General features: G+C 38.9%; 1 pseudogene; it reads right to left on the bottom strand.

Moving 5' to 3' along the window:
* LOC135277770 (uncharacterized) overlaps positions 1-17,245 on the bottom strand; it is a 31,617-nt pseudogene extending 14,372 nt beyond the window's left edge.
* Between the last annotated feature and the right edge of the window lie 3,536 nt (positions 17,246-20,781).

Below are 20,781 nucleotides of genomic sequence, written 5' to 3'. Positions count from 1 at the left end.
TTTTCTATTGTGTTCAACTATTTATGTGCCTGTTTTTATGCCAGTACCATGTTGTTTGGTAACTATAGCCTTATAGTATAGTTTGAAGTTGGGTAATTGATGCTTTCAGATTTGTCCTTTTTGCTTAGTCTTCTCTTGTTTTGCCTGTGTGGGCTCTTTTTTGATTCTTTATGAATTTTAGGGTATTTTTAGTTCTGTTAAAAATGACGATGGTATTTTGATGGAAATTGAATTGAATTTGTAGATTGCTTTTGGCAATATGTGATAATTTTCACAATATTGATTCTACTTATCCATGAGCATGACATGTGTTTTCATTTGTTTGTGTCATCTCTAATCTCTTTCAATGGTATTTTGTAGTTTTCTTTGTAGCGATCTTTCACCTCCTTGGTTAGGCATATTCCTAAGTGTTTCGTTATTATCATTACTGCAACTGTTGTAAAAGGGATTGAGTTCTTGATTTGATTCTGGTCTTGGTCATTGTTGGTGGATAGCAGTGCTACGGATTACATTGATTTTGTGTCCTGAAACTTTACTGAATTCATTTACCACTTCTAGGAGCTTCTTGGGTGACTCTTTCAGGTTTTCTAAGTGTTCAATCGTATAATTGGCAAACAGAAACAGTTTGATTTTCTCTTTACGAACTTGGATGCTTTTTCTTCCCTTCCGTTGTCTGATTGCTCTGGCTAGGACTTAACAGTACTATGTTAAATAGAAATGATGAACGTGGGCATCCTTGGCTTGTTCCCGTTCTCAGGGGGAGTACTTTCAACTTTTCTTCATAGTATAATGTTGGCTGTGGGTCTGTCATAAACGGCTTTTATTTCCTTCTGGAATCTCAAACAAATCAGCAAGTAAAAAACCAAATATTCCCATCAAAAAGTGGGCAAAGGACATGAATAGACAATTCTTAAAAGAAGATATGCAAATGGCCAAGAAACATATACAAAATGCTCAACATCACTAATTTTCAGGGAAATGCATGTTAAAACCACATGAGATACTACCTTACTCTGCAAAAATGGCCGTAATTTAAAAATAAAAAATAATGGATCTTGGTGTGGATGTTGTGAAAAGGGAACACTGTTACACTGCTGGTGGGAATGTAAACTAGTACAACCCCTGTGGAAAACAATGTGGAGATTCCTTAAATAACTAAAGTAGAACTACCATTTGATTCAGCAATCCTACTACTAGGTATCTGCCCAAAAGACAAGAAGTCATTATATGAAAAATAGACTTGCACACACATATTTATAGCAGCACAATTTGCAATTACAAAAATATGGAATCAGCCTAAATGCTCATGAACCAGTGAGTGGATTAAGAAAAGGTGGTATATATACACCATGGAATGCTTGTCAGCCGTAAAAAAGAATGAATAGTGGCATTCTCAGCAACCTGATGGAGTTGGAGACCATTATTCTAAGTGAAGTAACTGAGGAATGGAAAACCAGTTATTACATGTTTTCACTTGCAAGTAGGAGCTAAGCTATGAGGACACAAATGCATGAGAATGATATAATGGAATTTGAGGACCTGGGGGAAGTGGTGTGAGGGATAGAAGACTACACATTGGATAAAATGTACACTGCTCAGATGACTTGTGCACCAAAATCTCAGAAATCACCACTGAAGAAATTGTCCATGTAATCCCAAATCACCTGTTCCTTGAAAACTATTGAAATAAAAAGAAAATAAATCAGAATATGGTTTCAGAGAAAAATTATGTAGACTTCATTTAGGTTGGCAAGCTGTTCATTTATTATGGAGTAATGTGATGTTTGGGAAGTCAAAAGAGATGGGAAGTAAAAGAGAGTTTTTACATAGTGACAATGTATCTGGCCATGGTTTGTAAATCAGCCTGGAGAGATAACCCAACGCCCTTTCTTTCTGCTCATTGCTATGGTGAACTGAATGTTCTTGGTGAAAACTTACAAAGATTTGTTCTGTGAGCAAAAATTTTTGGGGGGCAGAAATAGATTAAGACCTGAAGCACCTTTGTTACCATTTTAAATTTATAATGAATCTTTTGACAAGATTGGATGGTAAAGAAAGCAACAAGGCTGCTGAAAGTAGAGAGAGAAAGAGGAACAAAGGGCTGGTGCCTGAGCTGAGAGTTGGGAAGTTGGAGGTCTCTTAAGTGGCTTCCACTGTCACATGGGTTGACCCAGCAGTCTTTCGGTTACCTTATGTGCTAAGGAGGAACCATGCAGATGAATAAATAAAAAAGGTAAAACCCAAGTTATAAAGACACTGAGGTTAGACCCACGGGACACTTGTTGTTGAGCATAAAATTGAAGACAGATATGTTCTTTGATACACTGAGAAAACACTGCAAGACCATCAGTTGCGCTGAAAGGGCTTTGTGCCAAACTTCTGTACTGTCCTAGTTTTAGAAATGACATTAGGCCCTATTCTTTACAAGTATCAGAGCTACACTGGACTAAACCAAGGTAAGCCAGCAAGGGGTGATGTGTACATTTCAGATCTGATAGAGATTGTCTATAATGGGCACAAGAAATTTGGTGCGATAGAGAAGCCCTAGAAGACTCTATGCAAATGATTACTTTGGGAGTAGGTTTTATGAATCCTCAGCAGAAAAACCTAGCAAAAGATTGTTTTTTTCCTGCCTGATTGAACATGTAGAAACTGAGTTTTTATATATTGAGCATCAGGAAAATTGTGACCTTTTTGGTTATGTTTTGTTTTGAGACAGGGTTTGACTGCGTCGCCCAGGCTGGAGTGTGGTGGGTGATGAAGCTCACTGCAGCCTAAACCTCCTGGGCTCAAATGATCCTCCCACTTCAGCCTCGCCAATAGCTAGACTACAGGTGTGCGCCACTACACCTGGCTTATTTTTTTATTTTTTATTTTTTGTGGAGACGGGATCTTGCTTTGTTGCCTAGGTTGGTCTCAAACTCCTGGCCTCAAACGATCCTCTCATCTCAGCCTTCCCAAGTCCTGGGATTACAGGTGTGAGTCTGTGGGCCACTGTGTCTTGTGAGTGACCTGATTTTGTATTTCACAATGGAGAAGTGAAACGAAGGTATGGGGAGTTTGTGTTATTACAGCAAAAAGCTTGTGTGTGTATATACAGTTCATATTAGTGACATTTGTTTACTTAAATCTGATAGTAACTTCAGAGTTCATTGCAATTCCACTTCTAATTTTTATACACATCAAAGAATAGAATGCTCAAATATCTTCATTTTTTCAGCTGATAACTTTGCTCTGCATAAATCACAGTGCTGAGCACAACAAATCTGGGGATCAAAAGAATTTTAAATTCTACATACTGTAAAAATTCATGTTCTTTTAACCTGCTAGTGTCATTCATGCAGTTAGTTGCATGACTACTTAAGTACAGCAGACTGCTTTAAGTTGTAAAGGCTACAGTAGGCCCTCAAAAAGGTGGGAGAGCTATTCATTACGAATAAATTATTTTCTAATCACTTAGATCAAAGGCTTTGTTTTGACAGATGATGATTTAAGTTTTGGCTGGACTCTGTACTAGTTGTGTGGTTTTCTGTGAATTATTTAAACTTTATGGAGATTTAATGAGAAAAATAATACTTTTTCCCTAAGATTTTCTACTAAGTAATATAGGAAGAAGATATATCCTGGTGACTGGTACAATATATGGTAATGGTGATTGTCACGATGCCGACTATTCTTATCGTTAATTCTAACACCGTGTCAACTATCTACCACATTGAATAAGTCTGTTTCAGCTAGGGTGTCAATTTTGGAATTAAGTGAGGGAATTTTTAAATGTAAACTCGTCTAGGTTCTTCAGTTAAAATGTATGCCAACAAGCGGCTCGTCAATTTATTACTGTTGGGTGGGGGAGTACTTCTTCCCTACTCTTGATGTCTCCTTTCATGCAGAGATAATCTTTAATAATGGAATTCTGGCCGCTCTCTACCTCCTCGCACACTTTGTCCTATGGAGAATGTGTGACTTAATTTGATGGGCGAGTTTGGTAGCAGGAATTACGTATGCGTATCTCCTCCTTGGAAAGTGGGCTGCATGCAAGGATTACGCGTTTTCATTTCTCCACCTGTGTTGTTCATCCTATGAGGCACCCCTGCAGGTAGGGAGGTCTAGTCAGGACCAGTACTGATACGCTGGTGTGTACATGTCTGTCTTGTTCTGGGTGTCTATTTTAGGTAGCCCACTTGCCCACACATTTAAACCACATTTTTCAGTTTTTATCTCACTCATATAAATTATAATATACTTTTTGAAGTATTCACCCTTATGTGGGAGACAAATAACAGGTGGTCAGTAATCAAAGATTCACATATTAAGGAAATTAGAACATTTTTTAAAAGCCACAGATGAGTGAGAAAGCTTGGACTATGAAAGCATACCAGCTTTCATACTGAGAAACATACCATTGATGTTCTTCCAATGGAAAGTACTTTATACTCCACTGTGTGTCTCATGTAAACGTGGTTAAAACCTCCAGCCGTGGCAATCTTGTGCTGCCATTTTGGCCACGGTTTAGAAAGTACAAAGTTGGTCTGTAACTGCTGATGTCTTTTGGTATTAACTATATTTCTTCTAAAAAGGCACAACAAAGGTAAGTGAATTGATAGGTGACTTAATCAGCTGTAGTTCTATTTCTCTGGTTTCTATAAGATTCTGCAACTTGGAGAGTGTGAATCCCATTTTACAGACACTGAAGCTAAGGCCTGGACTGGTTAAATAACTTTAATAAGGAGATAAGTCGAATTTCAGGTTAGGATTTTTTAAAAACTTAGACCTGACCTGTGTTGTTTTGCTATTTCCATGCTCATCTTCTTTGTATCGTACTTTCTCTTTAGAATTAATATGCCGTGAATTCAAATCCCATTCTATTTTCATTTTGGATTAGGGCATTGAATTTATTTTCATATTCATGACATTTCTTTACTTTGCTCTGATAGTAACTTCAGAGTTAATTGTAATTCCATTTCAAATTTCTATACACATCAAAGAATAGTAACATAGAATGCTCAAATATCTTCATTTTCTCACCTATTAACTTTGCTTTGCACAGACCACAGTGCCGAGCACAACAAATCTGAATATCAAAAGAATTTCAAATCCTACATGCATTAAAAATGCATGTTGTTTTAACCTGCTAGTGTCATTCGAGCAGTTAGTAACATGACTAGTTTAGTACAGAGGACTCTTTTAAGTTGTAAAGGCTTCAGTGGGCCTTCGATAAGGTGGGATAGGTTTGCATGACAGAGAAATTATTTTCCAAGAGGGTTATCAAAAGAGGGATACAAACTAATGGTTCACAAATAAAAGCTGTGATGAATTTAGGATCTAAGGCTGCCCACATACGAGTGAATTTCTTAAGAGGAGTGTATAGGCTAAATACAACCATAGTTCTGAATTCTAAATATATACTCCATTCAAGAAGTAATAAATACAAGTAATATCCCTTTCATTTAACCTTTTAGAATGCTTTCATTTCTATTATCTTATAGAAAATAAATGAAAAATACCTCTTCCGGTTTGGTGAAATATTTTGAAAAATGTGATAGGGAGAAATGTGATAGTTTTATCATTCTTTCTCTTATCAATTTTGCTGTTCCCCGAAAGGGAACAGCAAAGCTGCCTCTGGGTGGGAGAGTCTTGAACAGCTAACAAAACAGGTTTAAATCATCTTTATTTTTCATAAAATGAGTGTTTCCTTCCTTTGCAAATGTATGTTGAGCCAGTAAGTTGAACATAAGCAGGGATACCAGGGAGTATAGCTTCCAAGAGGACAGGGAATGGCACAGTTTGGGCGCCTGCTCTCTCCTTAGTGATTACGCAGCCCAAGACAAATTCCTTCTGTTCTCTGAAGCTTGTTCCTCAACTGTAGAATGAAAGTCATGGTATTGCTTATTTAATATTTATGTAGTTATTATCAAGAATGAATGGAAAGCATCTAAAATCTCAAATACATTGCAATGACTTCAAAACATCTTGGATATTACGATGGTAGTTTTAGGCTATATTGTTCAAAACTGCCTTAAAACTGTTATGATTTATGAAAGCTTTAAAGAAAACTATAAAATTCAGTATCTCTCAAAGTAATCATTAACTTTCATCAACTTATCATCATTGATATTGTTATTTATAATCCTTGACTAGGATTTATGTTTACCAACCACACTTAGATGTCTATATCTGACTGTTTCCAGCTAACACAGGAAATATTTTCACGTGAATCAACTTCACAGCTTTCCTTTGGCCTCTTCCCCAAGTGTATAAGACTTGCAGAATATAACAAACCCTAGGACAATCTTCCCTAACACAAATTTCTTGGCTCCTTTACCTTGTTGGAATATAAATGACAGACCACATTGTATTCTCACTTTAGCTTTATCTCCTTTAGCTAGAAATTTGCATATGACGAGGAAACTCATTAGAATTGGCTCATTTGTCCAAATTTCTTCCATTTAAAGATCAGAAAAGAAGGACTGGAGCACTAAGAGGCTTTGCCAAGGCCATGCAGCCAGTTAGTGAGGGAGCTGAGGTTAGGCCCAAACCTTCCCGACTGTCAATCCAGTACAGCTCCCAGGAATTCCCTGATGCCACTCAGCTGGCTTCCAAGCTGCGTTTTACTACTAGATATGGCGTAGACACATTTTTGTTAAAACTAGACAAACAAAAGCAAAAATGTTGTCTTATCCACAACAGTATTTGCCACCTGTCCCTCTCTCTTCATACCATTGTCTGCTGGATATGAGCATAAATTAAGTTGTAGATCTTGAAGGTAGAGCTAACGTTTGCTCTTCCAAAAACTTAGGAATTCTAAGGATGCAAATATAGATGTTTGCTATGGCTCTGAGAAAGCTGCTGGCACATTAAGTTGGTCTCTATACCTGATAAGATCCCGTACAGCCTTGACTCTCTTCATCCCCTTTCCTTACTATAAAATCCTCTCAAATCACTGATCAGGACAAATTCTCCCAGACTAATTAATTAAAAGAAATCTCTGTCCATGTATTTAGAACAAATGCATACAAAATTTATCTTTGGGCTTTGGATCCTAATATATTTTTAAAGGCAAAATAATTTATGGAAGGAGCCTCTGGTCCTCCCAGCCTTAAACATTTCTTGGGGAAGACATTTTACATTTTTGTAGTCTGTGTAAAAATTAATTAGAAAAATCAAATTGTTCAAAGTTAATAAAAACATTGCATTCAACTTTTAAATGTTGGTATGGGTTGTTGAATTTCCTCAGCCAGGTTTCTGAGTCAAAACTGAAGGACATCATTTCCCAGTTAAGGTTTATAACACCTCTTCCTCATAAGGTCTTCCTTCAAGAAGAGAAGCTACCCAAAATGAGAAGGGAGGAGTATTTAGTAGAAATGATGATTCATTACTGCAACTCCCAGAAATAGAATAATCCATTCACACAGTTCTGTTTTTCTATGCCATCGTGCTAATGAATCACTGCTGTTTACTGGTTGGGGAGTAGCACCTTTCAACACCTGTAAGAAAGAAATGCTGTTTGAAAGTTTGCTTCTTGGGTAGAATGCCAAGATGTTTTGTGACATGCCCTACTTCCAAAAAACCTCATAGCAGAAAGGACTACATTCATATTCTCCACTTGCAGACTTCTCTTAGAGAGGGACTGTGTTCCTCCTGGAAGTGTCTTACTGGAGTGGGGTCTGAACGTGTTTGCGTCACTGTCACTGTCAAGCAAAACAGACTTGATTGGGAATGAATTTGTCCATATTGAATCTGGCCTTTAAAAAATAAGTACAAATAAGGAGGTATAACATTAATGGTTTTTCATCTTAAAGAGAATTTATTATGTTTTGAATTTATTCTCTTGGCAATATTTGTCATTCATTCTTTGAATTTTCCAAGAAGTTTTGGACCAAGGTAGTAGTTATCTCTTTCCTAGCTAATCTTCGTCTGCAAATTTGCACATCTGAAATTAATTCTAGAAGCATCAAATTTAAAAAAACAAGTTGAAAAATAAAATGATTTGATATCTGGGAACATCACATTTAGCTATATTAACCTAGAATTGCTTGGTTTTGCTCAGATACTTTGTTCCATCATTTTGTTTCCTGTGATTATATGAAAAAAATAGCAAACGCTGTCAGATTCTTTGGAACTGATGAACAGGGTGTTTTGCTTCACACTTTGACAGTTGATCAGAGGATGGTAATTCATTATGATGTTTCTCTAATAATGTGTATTATTATCTCAATAGAGCTTTTGGTAAGGAAACAGGTCATCAGCATATAGATATTTGAGAATTCTATCTATGTGAAAGTAAATATGAGTTAAGATATCCTCTTTGAGAGTAGGATGTGATCTCCTCAAAAGAAATACATAAGTTTGGAATACAAAATGGGAGATCAGCACAAAACTGTGTTTCCTTAATGATGCTGGGGCAGTCTAGTAGCCCTAGAATCCTGACCTCCCGAGTCCCACAACTGGCAGAAACAATTCTCCTAGAGAAAGGCAGTATCTCCAGTTGGACAAGAAAAAGAGTTAATAATACAATGAAATCATTGGGGATTAAATGGCAGCTCAAATAATCTCTTTCCTTTTAGGTTGAGTACTTTTGTTTTCTAAACAAACAAATGGAAAATTGGTCTTAGAAATATTATTTTATCTAGTGGGGTGTTTCTACTTAGAAACCATTTTAAGCCTAGTCATAGTTCCAGATGGCCATGATGGAAATCATTCAACTAAATCAAGAGGTAAAAATAAAATATACAGCTGGGCGTTTGCCAGGATTTTGTTGTTTTCTGGAAATTCTGAATGTTTTGCGAGCTCTAATACGTGTGGATGTGGTGTGGAGATATAGTACATAGGGATGATGTGGCTATGTTATGACAAAAACAGCTACATGGACACTTGGTCACTCCTAAACCAAGCGGATCGATGGAAACGTAACATAGTCTCCATTCGTGCGCCATGGGTGGACTCATTCTATGAGGGACTGCTGGCAACAGCAGCAACAAAAGACTGAAATATGACCATTTCCATGGAACCGTTCTTAGTTCATTGCTGTAGCCCCGGTGCTCTGGGGATAATGAAAATAGATGGATTTTTGTGGCTCTTGTTCACTGGAAATCTGTGATAACACAGTGGCACATCTAAAATTAGAATAGTTTAAATCTTGCTTCTTCATGTGCTGGCCGGAGACTAATTCATGTCTAAATTTTCCATAATCACGTGTCATTCCAAGACACATTAAGGCATCTCATATACTACCTTTGAAGATTACATCTGGTCAAAATATAATGTTCCTCCATAGTCCGGAGTTCGATTTTTTCACTGAATTTAATATTTATTTAAAATAAATACATACCAGGTATTTGTCAGGTACTAAAGCCACAACATAGGTCTCTGTATTGTGAATGCACTAGAGCGTAGAGTGAGTGAGGAGGAGAAGCTTTTTGTCTTCAGAATAGATGTCTTCGTAGGAGTTGCAGGGGCACACAAAACCTCTAAGACATTTTTGAGCTACAGGATCCTTAGTTTTGTAAACTGTGGAATATTCTTTCCTTTCTCTTGACCTCATGTTTCTTTGTAAAATGGAGATAACACCTATGTTACATGGTGGTTCTTAAGATTAAATTTAATGTACATAAACCACCCAGTGCCATAATTAACAGAAAATGCTCAATGGAAGATATTTATTTCTATTGTTACTCTGTTTTTAGAGAGGAACATGCTTATCTAGAAACTGTAGGATGTTTTTAATAGCGTGTCAAGATTTTGATTTGGTTGGAAGTCTTTGGGCTTATTAAGTCAGATGTGAAAATTCTGTGGGGCAGCAAGGACCCTGACACCAGCCCAAGTCCCTCAGAAAAGGAAAGGGGGAGAATTATTTTAGAGACTGCCTTATTTAACAGAGGGACTCCTGCTGAGTAGAGGAGATACAAAAAGATACGTTCCCCTTTGCGGAAATCAAGTGAAGAAGTGCTGCTGATACCAAATGGAAGAGTGACACATCTTTTGCTCCTGTTCCAGCTCCTGGGGTCTCATGCATCATTTATTCAGTCCACAAATCTTTGTTGTATGAATGCTACCTACTAGGCATGGTTCTTGGTGCTGAAAGAAGTAAAAAGACAATTGAAAAAAATCACTGTCCTCATGAAGCTTACATTGTAGTGAAGGGAGATATAAACATGATAAATAAATAATAATGTATGAGGCTGGGCACAGTGGCTCACACCTGTAATCTCAGCACTTTGTGAGGCTGAGGCAGGTGGATCACTTGAGCGCACGAGTTTGAGACCAGCCCGGGCATCATAGCAAAACCCCCATCTCTACCAAAAATACAAAAAATTAGCCAGGCATGGTAGTGCGGCCCGTGGTCCCAGATACTTGGGTGGCTGAGGTGGGAGAATCACTTGAATTGGGGAGGCAAAGGCTGCAGTGACTGGAAATCGCACCACTGCACTTCACCCTGGGCAACAGAGGGAGACCTGTCTCAATAACAATAATAACAATAATGTATGAGGCATATTAAATGTTATAATTACTGCTTAGAATAAAATTTGAGAAGGGAGTAAGGAGTGCTGGCTTCCAGCTTTAAGTGGAGTGGCCAGGGTGAGCTTCAGTGAAAATGTCTCCTCTGAGCCAGAATTTGAAAGAAACAAGAGGATGAGCCAGGCAGATGATCAGAGTGAAGAGTATTCCAGGAAAAGAAAATGGTCTGGATGTGAAAACCTTGGGGGGTAGGCATGCTAGAGTATTCCAGGAACAGGGCTGAGAGAAACAACTGTAGGGTGAGCAAAAAGGAAGATCGTTGGAAGAGGTGATAAGAAGCCAGAACACAGGAACCTGTGGACCCTCGTAACGATTTGAATTTTCCTCTCCATCATGTGGGGAGCCATTGAAGGGAACAGTTGGGCGTCATGCTTTGACATTTGTTTAAGTGTTGCACTAACTACTGTATGGGAACAGACTTAGGTGAGGGTGCGTTAATGGGATGAAGAGCAGAAGTAGGGAGATCTCTTGGGAAGATATCGTTTCTTCTATAGAAGAAATTGTCACCCGCAGTCGCCAAGCTATCTTGATATTGTATTATAGGTCAGACCATCTGATGTTGGTAGAAAACCTATCCCACTCGAGCAAAATAGTTGTGGCTTGCAGGAAACATTGAGAATTAAAATTAAATTCTTGAGGGCCATGATGTTTGGAGTCCTGGAGGACCACGCTGAGCAACAGCGGTTGCAGTGCCTCCGTGCTGAACAGCCACTGGCGCGGTGCTAGAGAGCGAGCAGTGGAACGGGAGGGTGATGGTGACTTTGCAGGGAAGCAGAGCCAGCAGTGTGACAGCAGCCTTGAGCTGTGCACTATCTGGCCCAGGCTGTGGGTGAAGCTCAGATCAGCATCCTGTTTGGATGTATCAGTGTGGTTAGTTTTAGAGTAAATGGAAACAGACATTGTGGCAGGATGGCATTTTGTAGTACTAACAAGTCATTTGGGTATCTAGGATGTGCAGCATCAGTTGCCTTAGGGAAGGAATGTTACAGCAGAAGCTCAGTGGAATTTCAAAAGCCCTGTACTCCAGGAGAGCAGAGAGAGTACTGGGTGAGTCAGAACAAGATTTGCCACTCACTGAGGGTGTGTGTGTGTGTGTGTGGTGTGTGTGTGTGTGTGTGTGTGGTGGGGGAGAGTGAGAAGAGGCATAGGTGAAGCAAGGGGGGCCACAGTGTGGGTATCTGAGAAAGGGAAGACCTGTTCCCTGCTCCACAGCAGTGTGCTGAGATTCAGCAGGCATGACCAAACCCTGGGGAAATTCGGGGAGGAATGTGATAGCAGTTTGTGTCTCTGCCAGATAGTGCCCAAGGAGATGAGAAGACCGCTGAGAGGAAAGACTTGAGCAGTGTGTTTAGGCTGACGGGGTGGTGGGGGGTAGGAATAGGGAGAGACTCAGGGAAAGGGAGAGACAGAGACAGAAAGGAAGGGAAGAGAAGGGAAGGACCGCGAGAAAGGGAGAGGGACAAACAGAGGAAATGAGGAGGGTAGTAAGAGAGAAATTCAGAGGGAGAGAGCTCTGAGCCCTGCCATGCCTCCTGGGTAGAGAAAAGGAAAAATGCATGTGTGACTTTGTGAGACAGTCACTGAAGTCCTGGATGGTGGCATCTCAGAAAGTTGTAATCAATGGTCTGATGTCTCTCATCTCCCAGAATATAGATCCTCCTCCTCCCTCTGCCCTGGCCTGTCTGCCCTGCCCCACTTCCCCCTCAAAACAGGAATCCCATGGGGCTGGGATGAGTGTCAGATTTTCCCCTCCCTGAGGTGAAAGGGCTTCACCTAGACAAAGAATTTCTTGTACAATTAAGTTTTTAAATTAAGACTTAAATTTGTGATACACTTGTAGAACTCAATTGCATTTTAACCCTCAGGACTAATAAATATGGAAATAGAAAATATCTTTTTCCTAACTATTCACATTTACCACATAGAACCTCAAACCAGCCACTACTAAAAATAAACAATAGAATTGGGTGGATGCTTCAGGCAGAGACTTCATAGATTATAATTTAGGCTTTGATTTTTTTTTTCCCAGAAGTGGGAGAAGAGGGTGGGGGTGGTGGAAAGAAAGTGTGACTCAGTTAAAGGTAGAAAGCACATGGATAAGGGAAGTCTGGAGATGCCATCGGGGAAGGGTAAAACCGGGGCGCTCTTGTCTGTGGGGTGCGCTGCCTTTCCCCCTCACCTGGCCCAGTACATCGCTTTTGTCTCGTTTTGAGCAGATTCTAGGAAAATGTGACTTATCTGCACCTACATTTTTAAGAGTGGCGGAAGAGAGCTTTAATACCGGTTTGTACTTCCTCTTTGAATCACAGTTATCTTAGGAGTCCAACATTCCCCACTTGCTCATACACGCCCTTCCTCTGCTCACTTCACAGACCTGCCAAGTCCTGGTCTTTATGCAGCTTGCTTTCATTTGAAGGCAAAGTAACATTGAAGCTCAGCCTGTAGCAGCTCATGACTACACAGAGGAAGCCTTTGGACTGGCAAATCTATTACCCTCAGTTAGTTTCCAAAAGTCACCGGAACTGACAGGGAAGACCGAAAGCCTCTAAAAGCTTTATTAGAAACAAAACAGTTTTTTATTAGAGCTGTTGCTGTTTGATGAAGAGAATTCTGCAAAATGCCTTGTGAGTACATACTAATAATGTCTACTATGTAAATAAATTTTACCTAATAAGTTCTCAGAGGACTATTTGCTTCTCTCCAATCTAATCAAAGTTGCCTATACTTGCACTGGGCACAAATGATGATGTTCCTTGGAAATTTTCCAGGTAAAATAGTTTGGAATTATGGAAAGGGCTCTCATGGCATTGATAATGCCTCCCATTAATTCTGGGAAATTCTTGTTTTACAGCCACCTCTCTCTTGACTAATTAAATTTTTTTTTTCTGAAAATACATTGAACGTAAGTCAGATATCTAAATAACAGCACATAAAAATGTTTATGATATAGTAAGTGCAAGAAAAATAAAATTCTTCTATGCCATCATTACAACTATTTAAAATTCTGCATGGATAAGGAAAAGGATTAGAAGAAAGCATTACAGGTCACCAGGGACATAGAAGGTTGTCAATAAATATTGATGAGTGAATTCTTAATGTACATAAAAAAAGTATTTGAGCTGATAAAATTCAGTTTTCTCTTGAATATTACATTTATAAAATGAGTAAGTTCTTAAAAACTGGTAAGAAGCAGTTGTTGTTAAAACACTCTATCTTCTTTATAACTTCCATTTTTTCCCTATCTGAAGTTTTCCCTACCTATTCATCTTATAGTTATTCTCCAGCAATAGAAAAGTAGATCTGAGCATTGTAAAATTGTCATGATTGTTGAGCTGATGCAAGGCAGAATAGCAGATATTATCACTGTCCTCTCAAATCCAACACTGGCCAATAAGATGACCTGATTCGGGGGCTGTGATTTCAAAGAATGTCGTTCCCCTAACTACCTACCAGTAATTTAATAGTTATGCTTAAATTTAAACTTCTGTAGATACATTCCATTTTTAGGGTTTGGTCCCCCATAAATGCAATTACCTGGAGAAATAATACTTCAAAGAATCTTGGTTATTTGTACCTGAGCTTAAAAAAGATTGCTAGATACTCTTGACATTAAGTTTTGGTCGGGGGGATGAAAGACAGCATAATTCTGAAGGGGGAGGTGGGTTTCGGAGAGGGCTTTTAGAAGGGAGAAAGTGGCAAAGAAAGGAGAGATGACCAACGTGCCACTTGCTGAGGCCTGCACAAAGCTGACCCTGCTGTCTAAGGGTGGGTGTCATGACTGAGGGGCAGCTGGGACTGTTCAAGTGGCTGCCACAGTAGTCAGTTGTTGAAAACGGGAAATCAGGTTTGGCTGCAGCTGTGACAATGGGTGAGGGCAGTCATATCCAAGCTGCCATGTGGTCTGCGAGATTCCTGAGCCAATAGTGAGTCTATTTAGGGATTAGGACCTTGCATTCTCATATGAGATTTAGTAATCATAATACACAGCCAGGATCATGGCACATTTAACAGCTATTAAGGGAGTACTAGGAGAATATGAAGATCAAATGTCAGAGCCTTTAATCCTTTTTTTTTTTTTTTTTTGCTGTAGATAGTGAATATATAGATTCCAACTTTTCACTCTTGATAACAGAAAAAATATCTTTGATATAAATTACAGAGTTTGACTGCATTATTAACCAGTCTCCAAACAATCCAAATTGTATCCTTCTAGTAATCCTTCATCTGTACTTTTTTAAAAATTAAATGAACATTTTCTGTTGAACAGAAACAATCTGTTGTCTTTACTTGCAAGCAATTCATACTTACAGCTGGGCGCGGTGGCTCACGCCTGTAATCCCAGCACTTTGGGAGGCCGAGGTGGGTGGATCACCTGAGGTCAGGAGTTCGAGACCATCCTGGCCAACATGGTGAAACCCCCACATCTACTAAAAATACAAAAATTAGCTGAGTGTGGTGGTGTGCGCCTATAGTCCCAGCTACTTGGGAGGCTGAGGCAGAAGAATTAATTGAACCCAGGAGGTGGAGGTTGCTGTGAGCCAAGATCACACCCCTGCACTTTAGCCTGTTGACAGAGCAAGACTCTGTTTCAAAAAAAAAGAAAGAAAGAAAGAAAGACTTACCTGCTTAATTAATGATGTAACTGGCCCTTGTTTGAAGTAATCAAGAATGAGATATGGGGAAAGCTCACGTATCAAGGAGCCTGTTAAGAGTTGTGTTCCTTGGTTTAAAGAAAGTGAACGTATATTCAGGTCTATGTGAATGCACACATATACACTCAAAAATGTGGGCGTTAAGATGAGAACACAAGACAGATGTAATATGTGGTAATATTTTCAGTGCTTACCATTTGCAAGATGTTTTAAGGGCTTTTATCATTAAATTTTTAGATTATCACCACAAGTAAATACTATTTCATAAGTTATCAAAGTGAATAGTTAAATCATGTGAGTATTTTTTTTTTTTAATTACAGAAAAGGAGAGAGAAAAACAAGAGAAATTAGAAGGGAAAGAGAGAAAAAAACTGTTATTTTCTGTCTTTCAGACCTGTTTCTAATCATGAGAAAAAGACAGCAGATTTTCTCGGAGCAGCAGCCCATCTCATGGTCAATATTGAAAAACTAGCTGAGTTCTACATGGCTTCTGAGTTTCAAGTTGATTTTCTTATCCATTTTATTTAAATGCCACTGAAAATAGCTCAATAGTTGTTTTATTTCTTTTGTGGTAGATGATACTGCTTATGACATGACATTAATCCATACCAACTGAGAATGTTGCCATACTCATAATGTTGCTTTTGATAGAAACGTCCTATATGGCTCTGAAATAAGTGAAGTATTGCTTTCAGAAAAACAAAACACCTTGTATTAATGTAGTGCTACATAAAAAATTGTGTCCCAAGACTTCGCTTCAGGTCTGTAAATGTGGCATTTAGTGAATATGTTTTGCTATTTATTGTCAGACAAGCAAGCATATATATAATCAATAAATATATACTGTTTGATTCCATTTAACACACAGCACATACACGTATACACATATGTGTGTGTGAGTGTGTGTGCCTCTGTGTGTGTTTACCTACAAAAAAAGACTACACCATCCAAAACACTGAGTGGTTATTGCTAGGTGGTGAATTTGATTTTTTTTCCTCTTTCTGATTGACTTGCTAAAACTGTCCACAGCAAACAGGCCCCAATTTTGTAATAAGACATCTTATTGAAGTCAGTCAACCAATATTGATCATATGGCCACCAAATAAATGATACTGTGCTAGGATTTTAATAGATGACACAATAACATATTAGGTAAACTTCCTGTTCTAGAAATTGTTTATATATTGTGAAGTTAGGCATGACAATTGAAGGCATTACGTGAGTGTCATGAATAACTTATTTCTTCATAAGAGGAGGGAGCAACCTCTAAGAGTTGGGTTGTTGGGGAAATTTCAAAGACGGAAATGAATCAGATTAAACTAGAAAGTTAGGCCCAGTCCAAGGTGACATGTGAGTAGGGGACAGGGAATTCCTGCTTGATGCCATGACTTTTATTTAAAAAGAGATTAACAAGTACTATATTTCTTTGGAACTGAGAAATGGAATTAGTGGTAAATAGAAATAATAGATTGGTTCCAAAGATGGCAGCCCTTGAATGTCAGCTTAACATTTTCTAGGAGCAACCTTTTAAAATACTTCTAGCATGCCCTCTTCAAGAACACAGACACCAGATTGGATAATCCCATATTCTCAGAAGTATTCTAATCTCGATCTACCCCACCCATCTCATTTTTAAATTTTCTCCTTTGTCTTACTCTGTTTTGTGTATTTGATAACAGCATGTTAATTTCAAATTGTCTAGTTTTTCTTCACCTGCAACTTCCTTAAGATACTGCTTCTTGAAGCCCCACCTCGTCACCGCAGGTTATCAATATCATACTTCTACACTTGGCCCAGGATGGTAAGATGCTGCACACCAGCCAAAGCCTCATTTTGTCCTAGCATTACTTGCCAAAGGAAGGAGATAAGAAAATGTATCTGTTTTTTTTGCTATGTAACAAAGTACCCCAAGACTTAGCAGTTTGAAGCAACACATATGACGTCACCAGTTTCTGAGGGCTAGGAATCTGGGGGTGCTTTTTACGTGGGTGGTCGTGGCCCTGGTCCTTCAGGTTGCTGGTGTTGCCTGCTATTTCTGGAGACCTGACCAGGACTGGAGGATCTGCTTCCAGGTTCATTCAGGTGTCTATTGGCAGGAGTTTCAGTACCTTGCTACATGAGCCTCTCTATAGGGCTGCTGAAATGTGACATCTCCCAGAACCAGTGAATGAGGGGGAATGTACCAAGAGAAGCCACAAAGGTGGAAGCCACAGTATCTTTCATAATAGATTTTTAGAATTAACATGCCACTACTCTGCCTTATCTGTGGGTCACACAGATCAAGCCTGGAACAGGATAAGAGGAGACTGCACGCCAGTGTGAATACCAGGAGGCAAGGATTATCAGGTGCCATCATGGGGCCTAGCTACCACAGACAGATACTTTGTCTGAACCATATAGATCGTTTAGAAAGATGAGTGTCACAACTGTGTATGCTATATTTCTTCATTTAACATGAAAGAAAGTCTTTAAAGAGTTATTTATCTTATCTATTTGATATTAGTTACACTTAGAGACACATTCTCCCTGAAAATACCAATTTCCAGAAGAGTGACCGTGTTATGTGCAAAAATGTCCACTGTGAAGGAAAACCTACATTATGGTGCGTATCTAAGCAAAAGAGCTTCTGAGATGGAGCTGCCTCCTGAGATGGAGCATACTTTATGGGAACATGGACCTGGAGAAAGTCTGATTATTTAGCACAGCCCATGGAAGCATGCTGCACTGTGACAGAGCATGAGGTCAGGAGGTCAAACTCCATGCTACTCTGTGACACTTAGTCAGCTCATAAATAACTCGAGTTGACTGGCATAGATAAAACATTTATTTCTCTAACTGCTTGGGCTGTCTGCCCTTTCTGCCCATCAAATGACCTTTGTAGCAGAGGATTGGTTTCTACGGTTTTGGAGATACATGAATCACCCAGCAGAGCTGATGGGGCAAGTAGGCTGCCCTGCTTATTCTTTTGGCTTATGAGTTTGATAATGGAAGTAAAAATTGAGAATTGAAGAAATAAGAAATTCAGAGAGATTAGATTAGAATAAGGTAACTTTTTTTTTTAAATGGAGTCTCGCTCTGTTGTCTAGGCTGGAGTGCAAGTGACGCAGTTTCAGCTCACTGCAACCTCTGCCTCCTGGGTTCAAGTGATTCTCCCATCTCAGCTTCTCAAGTCGTTGGGACTACAGGCATATGTAATGATGGCTGACTATTTTTTTTTTTTTTAATTTTCATGGAGATGGGGTTTCACGATGTTTCCCAGGCTGGTCTCACTCGAACTCCTGAGCTCAGACAATCCACCCACCTCAGCCTCCCAGAGTGCTGGGGTTACAGGCATGAGCCACTGCGCCTGGCTGGTAACTCTTGAATTTCAAACTTTAAAGAGAAAAAAATACTACAAAGAACTTCTTACATTCAAAGAAGTAAGTCTGTTAGATTATAAACAAGTTATTTCTAGTAAATTTTTGTAAGTTTATTATCTACTTGAATAAATAACATTTATTTTTATATATAATTTCCATAAAAATAATGGCTTCAAAATAATTTCTACCTCATATATATAATAGAGTTCTGTGACTAGGTTAAGTTTTGCATTGTCAGGGATTAATTTATTCTTAAATATTTGCAAAAATATGACTCGTGGTTCTATGCCATATCTCATTTGGAAAGCTAGTATCTTTCCTCCAATTTCTGGATGTTTTCAGGAACTTGCATGCCCCATTCCACTTCCTAGTCTCCACTTCAGTCTAACCAGCATGTCCTTCTGTGGGTCGTGTTGATCTCTCCATCCCAGATCAGACATGGACCACGAGCCCTTTGCTGTGATTTTTCCAAAGCATACAGAAGACTCAGTATGCAGTATGGGTTTTTTTGGATATTATTTGGAAAGGAAAGGGGATGGCTGCAAACTGGAGAGGTTAGATACCATCACATAGCTGGGCCAAAAACTTAAATGTAAGAGTTTTCTTAAAATATTCCTCAGGGATTCCTACTACTAAGGGATCCACTGATGGCAGTCTTCTGCATGTAACCAGGCCTATTTCCTTTCAGCTACTCATCGTATGCCCCTCACTTGTGCCTCTCCTATTGTGACTGTTCCTATGTTTTTCTTTTTTCTTTTCTTTTCTTTTTTTTTTTTTTTGAGTCGGAGTTTCGCTTTTGTTACCCAGGCTGGAGTGCAATGGCGCGATCTCGGCTCACCGCAACCTCCGCCTCCTGGGTTCCAGCAATTCTCCTGCCTCAGCCTCCTGAGTAGCTGGGATTACAGGCGCACGCCACCATGCCCAGCTAAATTTTTTTTTGTATTTTTAGTAGAGACGGGTTTTCACCATGTTGACCAGGATGGTCTCGATCTCTTGACCTCCCGCCTCGGCCTCCCAAAGTGCTGGGATTATAGTGAGCCACCACGCCCAGCTCCTGTGTTTTTCTTGACTTTTCATCTCTCCCTTGTCCCCATGTTCATCCTTCTTTTTATTTTTAAGAGAAAGGGTCTTGATCTGTTGCCCAGGCTGTAGTACAGTGGCCTCAAACTCCTGGGCTCAGGTGATCTTCCTTTCTCAGCCTCCCAAGTAGCTGTGACTACAGGTGGTCACCATGTCTCGTTAATTTTTAATTTTTTTGTAGAGACAGGGTCTCAATATGTTGCTCAGGGTGGTCGTGAACTCCAGACTTCAAGCAATCCTCCCACCTCAGCCACCCAAAGTATCGGGGTACAGGCATGAGCCACCTGCACCTGCCCCTCATCCTCCTTTTGTTCTGTGTTCGTTTTCAAGAAGAGTGAGCAAATTCATGAAAGGCTTCTTTTATACCATACAATGCAGCCACCAAGTATTCTCCTGAATAAAATTCCCTTTCTTCTTAAATGAACTATACCATTCCACAGTATACTGAAATCCACTGAATCCACTGCAATTTATTCTTATAGAGCAATTTTTCTTTATTCTCAAATGTAATAGAAAATGTAAAATTAGAAGCAAAAATTAGGATACATATTTATATACATGACTAAAGTTCTATTATTCATAATATTGGTACTTAATACTATTATTTCATTTTATCAATAATAATTCATTGAAGCTACTTAGGCTCATTGGAAGTACAGCACTTTGAACATTTTACCTGGTTTCACAAGAATAAGCCTTTTGAACAGTTGACAACTCATGTAATTGCAAGTACCTATAAACTTATTCCCATTTTGAATAATCATGCATTATTACTTTAAATCCAGTGTGTGAAGTCACACAAAAGGAAGTAATTGACAGTGAAATACCATAGAACAGCTTTTTATTATTTGTTACAATAATTCTTTTAAATGTGCAGTCACCTGCTAATGTATAGCATTTATTCAGTACATTTCATCTTCCAAATACTTCATCCATATGAATTAATTTATTTCCATGAGCACGTCAGTGAAACAGATGAGAACTTTTATCCTCTTTTCCAGGTGGGAGTGTGAGACAGAGATAACTGTCTAATATCAAACAAAGAGAGAATCAGGACAAAGATATGAGCAAGGCTTTCTACTTTATTCTAACATTGGGTATTATACATATAGTCTTCTTTTACATAAAGGAGAGGGTTAATATGGAGATTAGAGTTTTGCACAGAGAAGGTGATG

Source organism: Aotus nancymaae, unplaced genomic scaffold (genome assembly GCF_030222135.1).
Source record: "Aotus nancymaae isolate 86718 unplaced genomic scaffold, 86718_ANA_hifiasm-v0.15.2.pri h1tg000033l, whole genome shotgun sequence".
In the NCBI taxonomy this organism is placed as follows: domain Eukaryota; kingdom Metazoa; phylum Chordata; class Mammalia; order Primates; family Aotidae; genus Aotus; species Aotus nancymaae.
The sequence above is the reverse complement of the archived record's forward strand: the minus strand, read 5'-3'. Positions and strand labels throughout refer to the sequence as shown.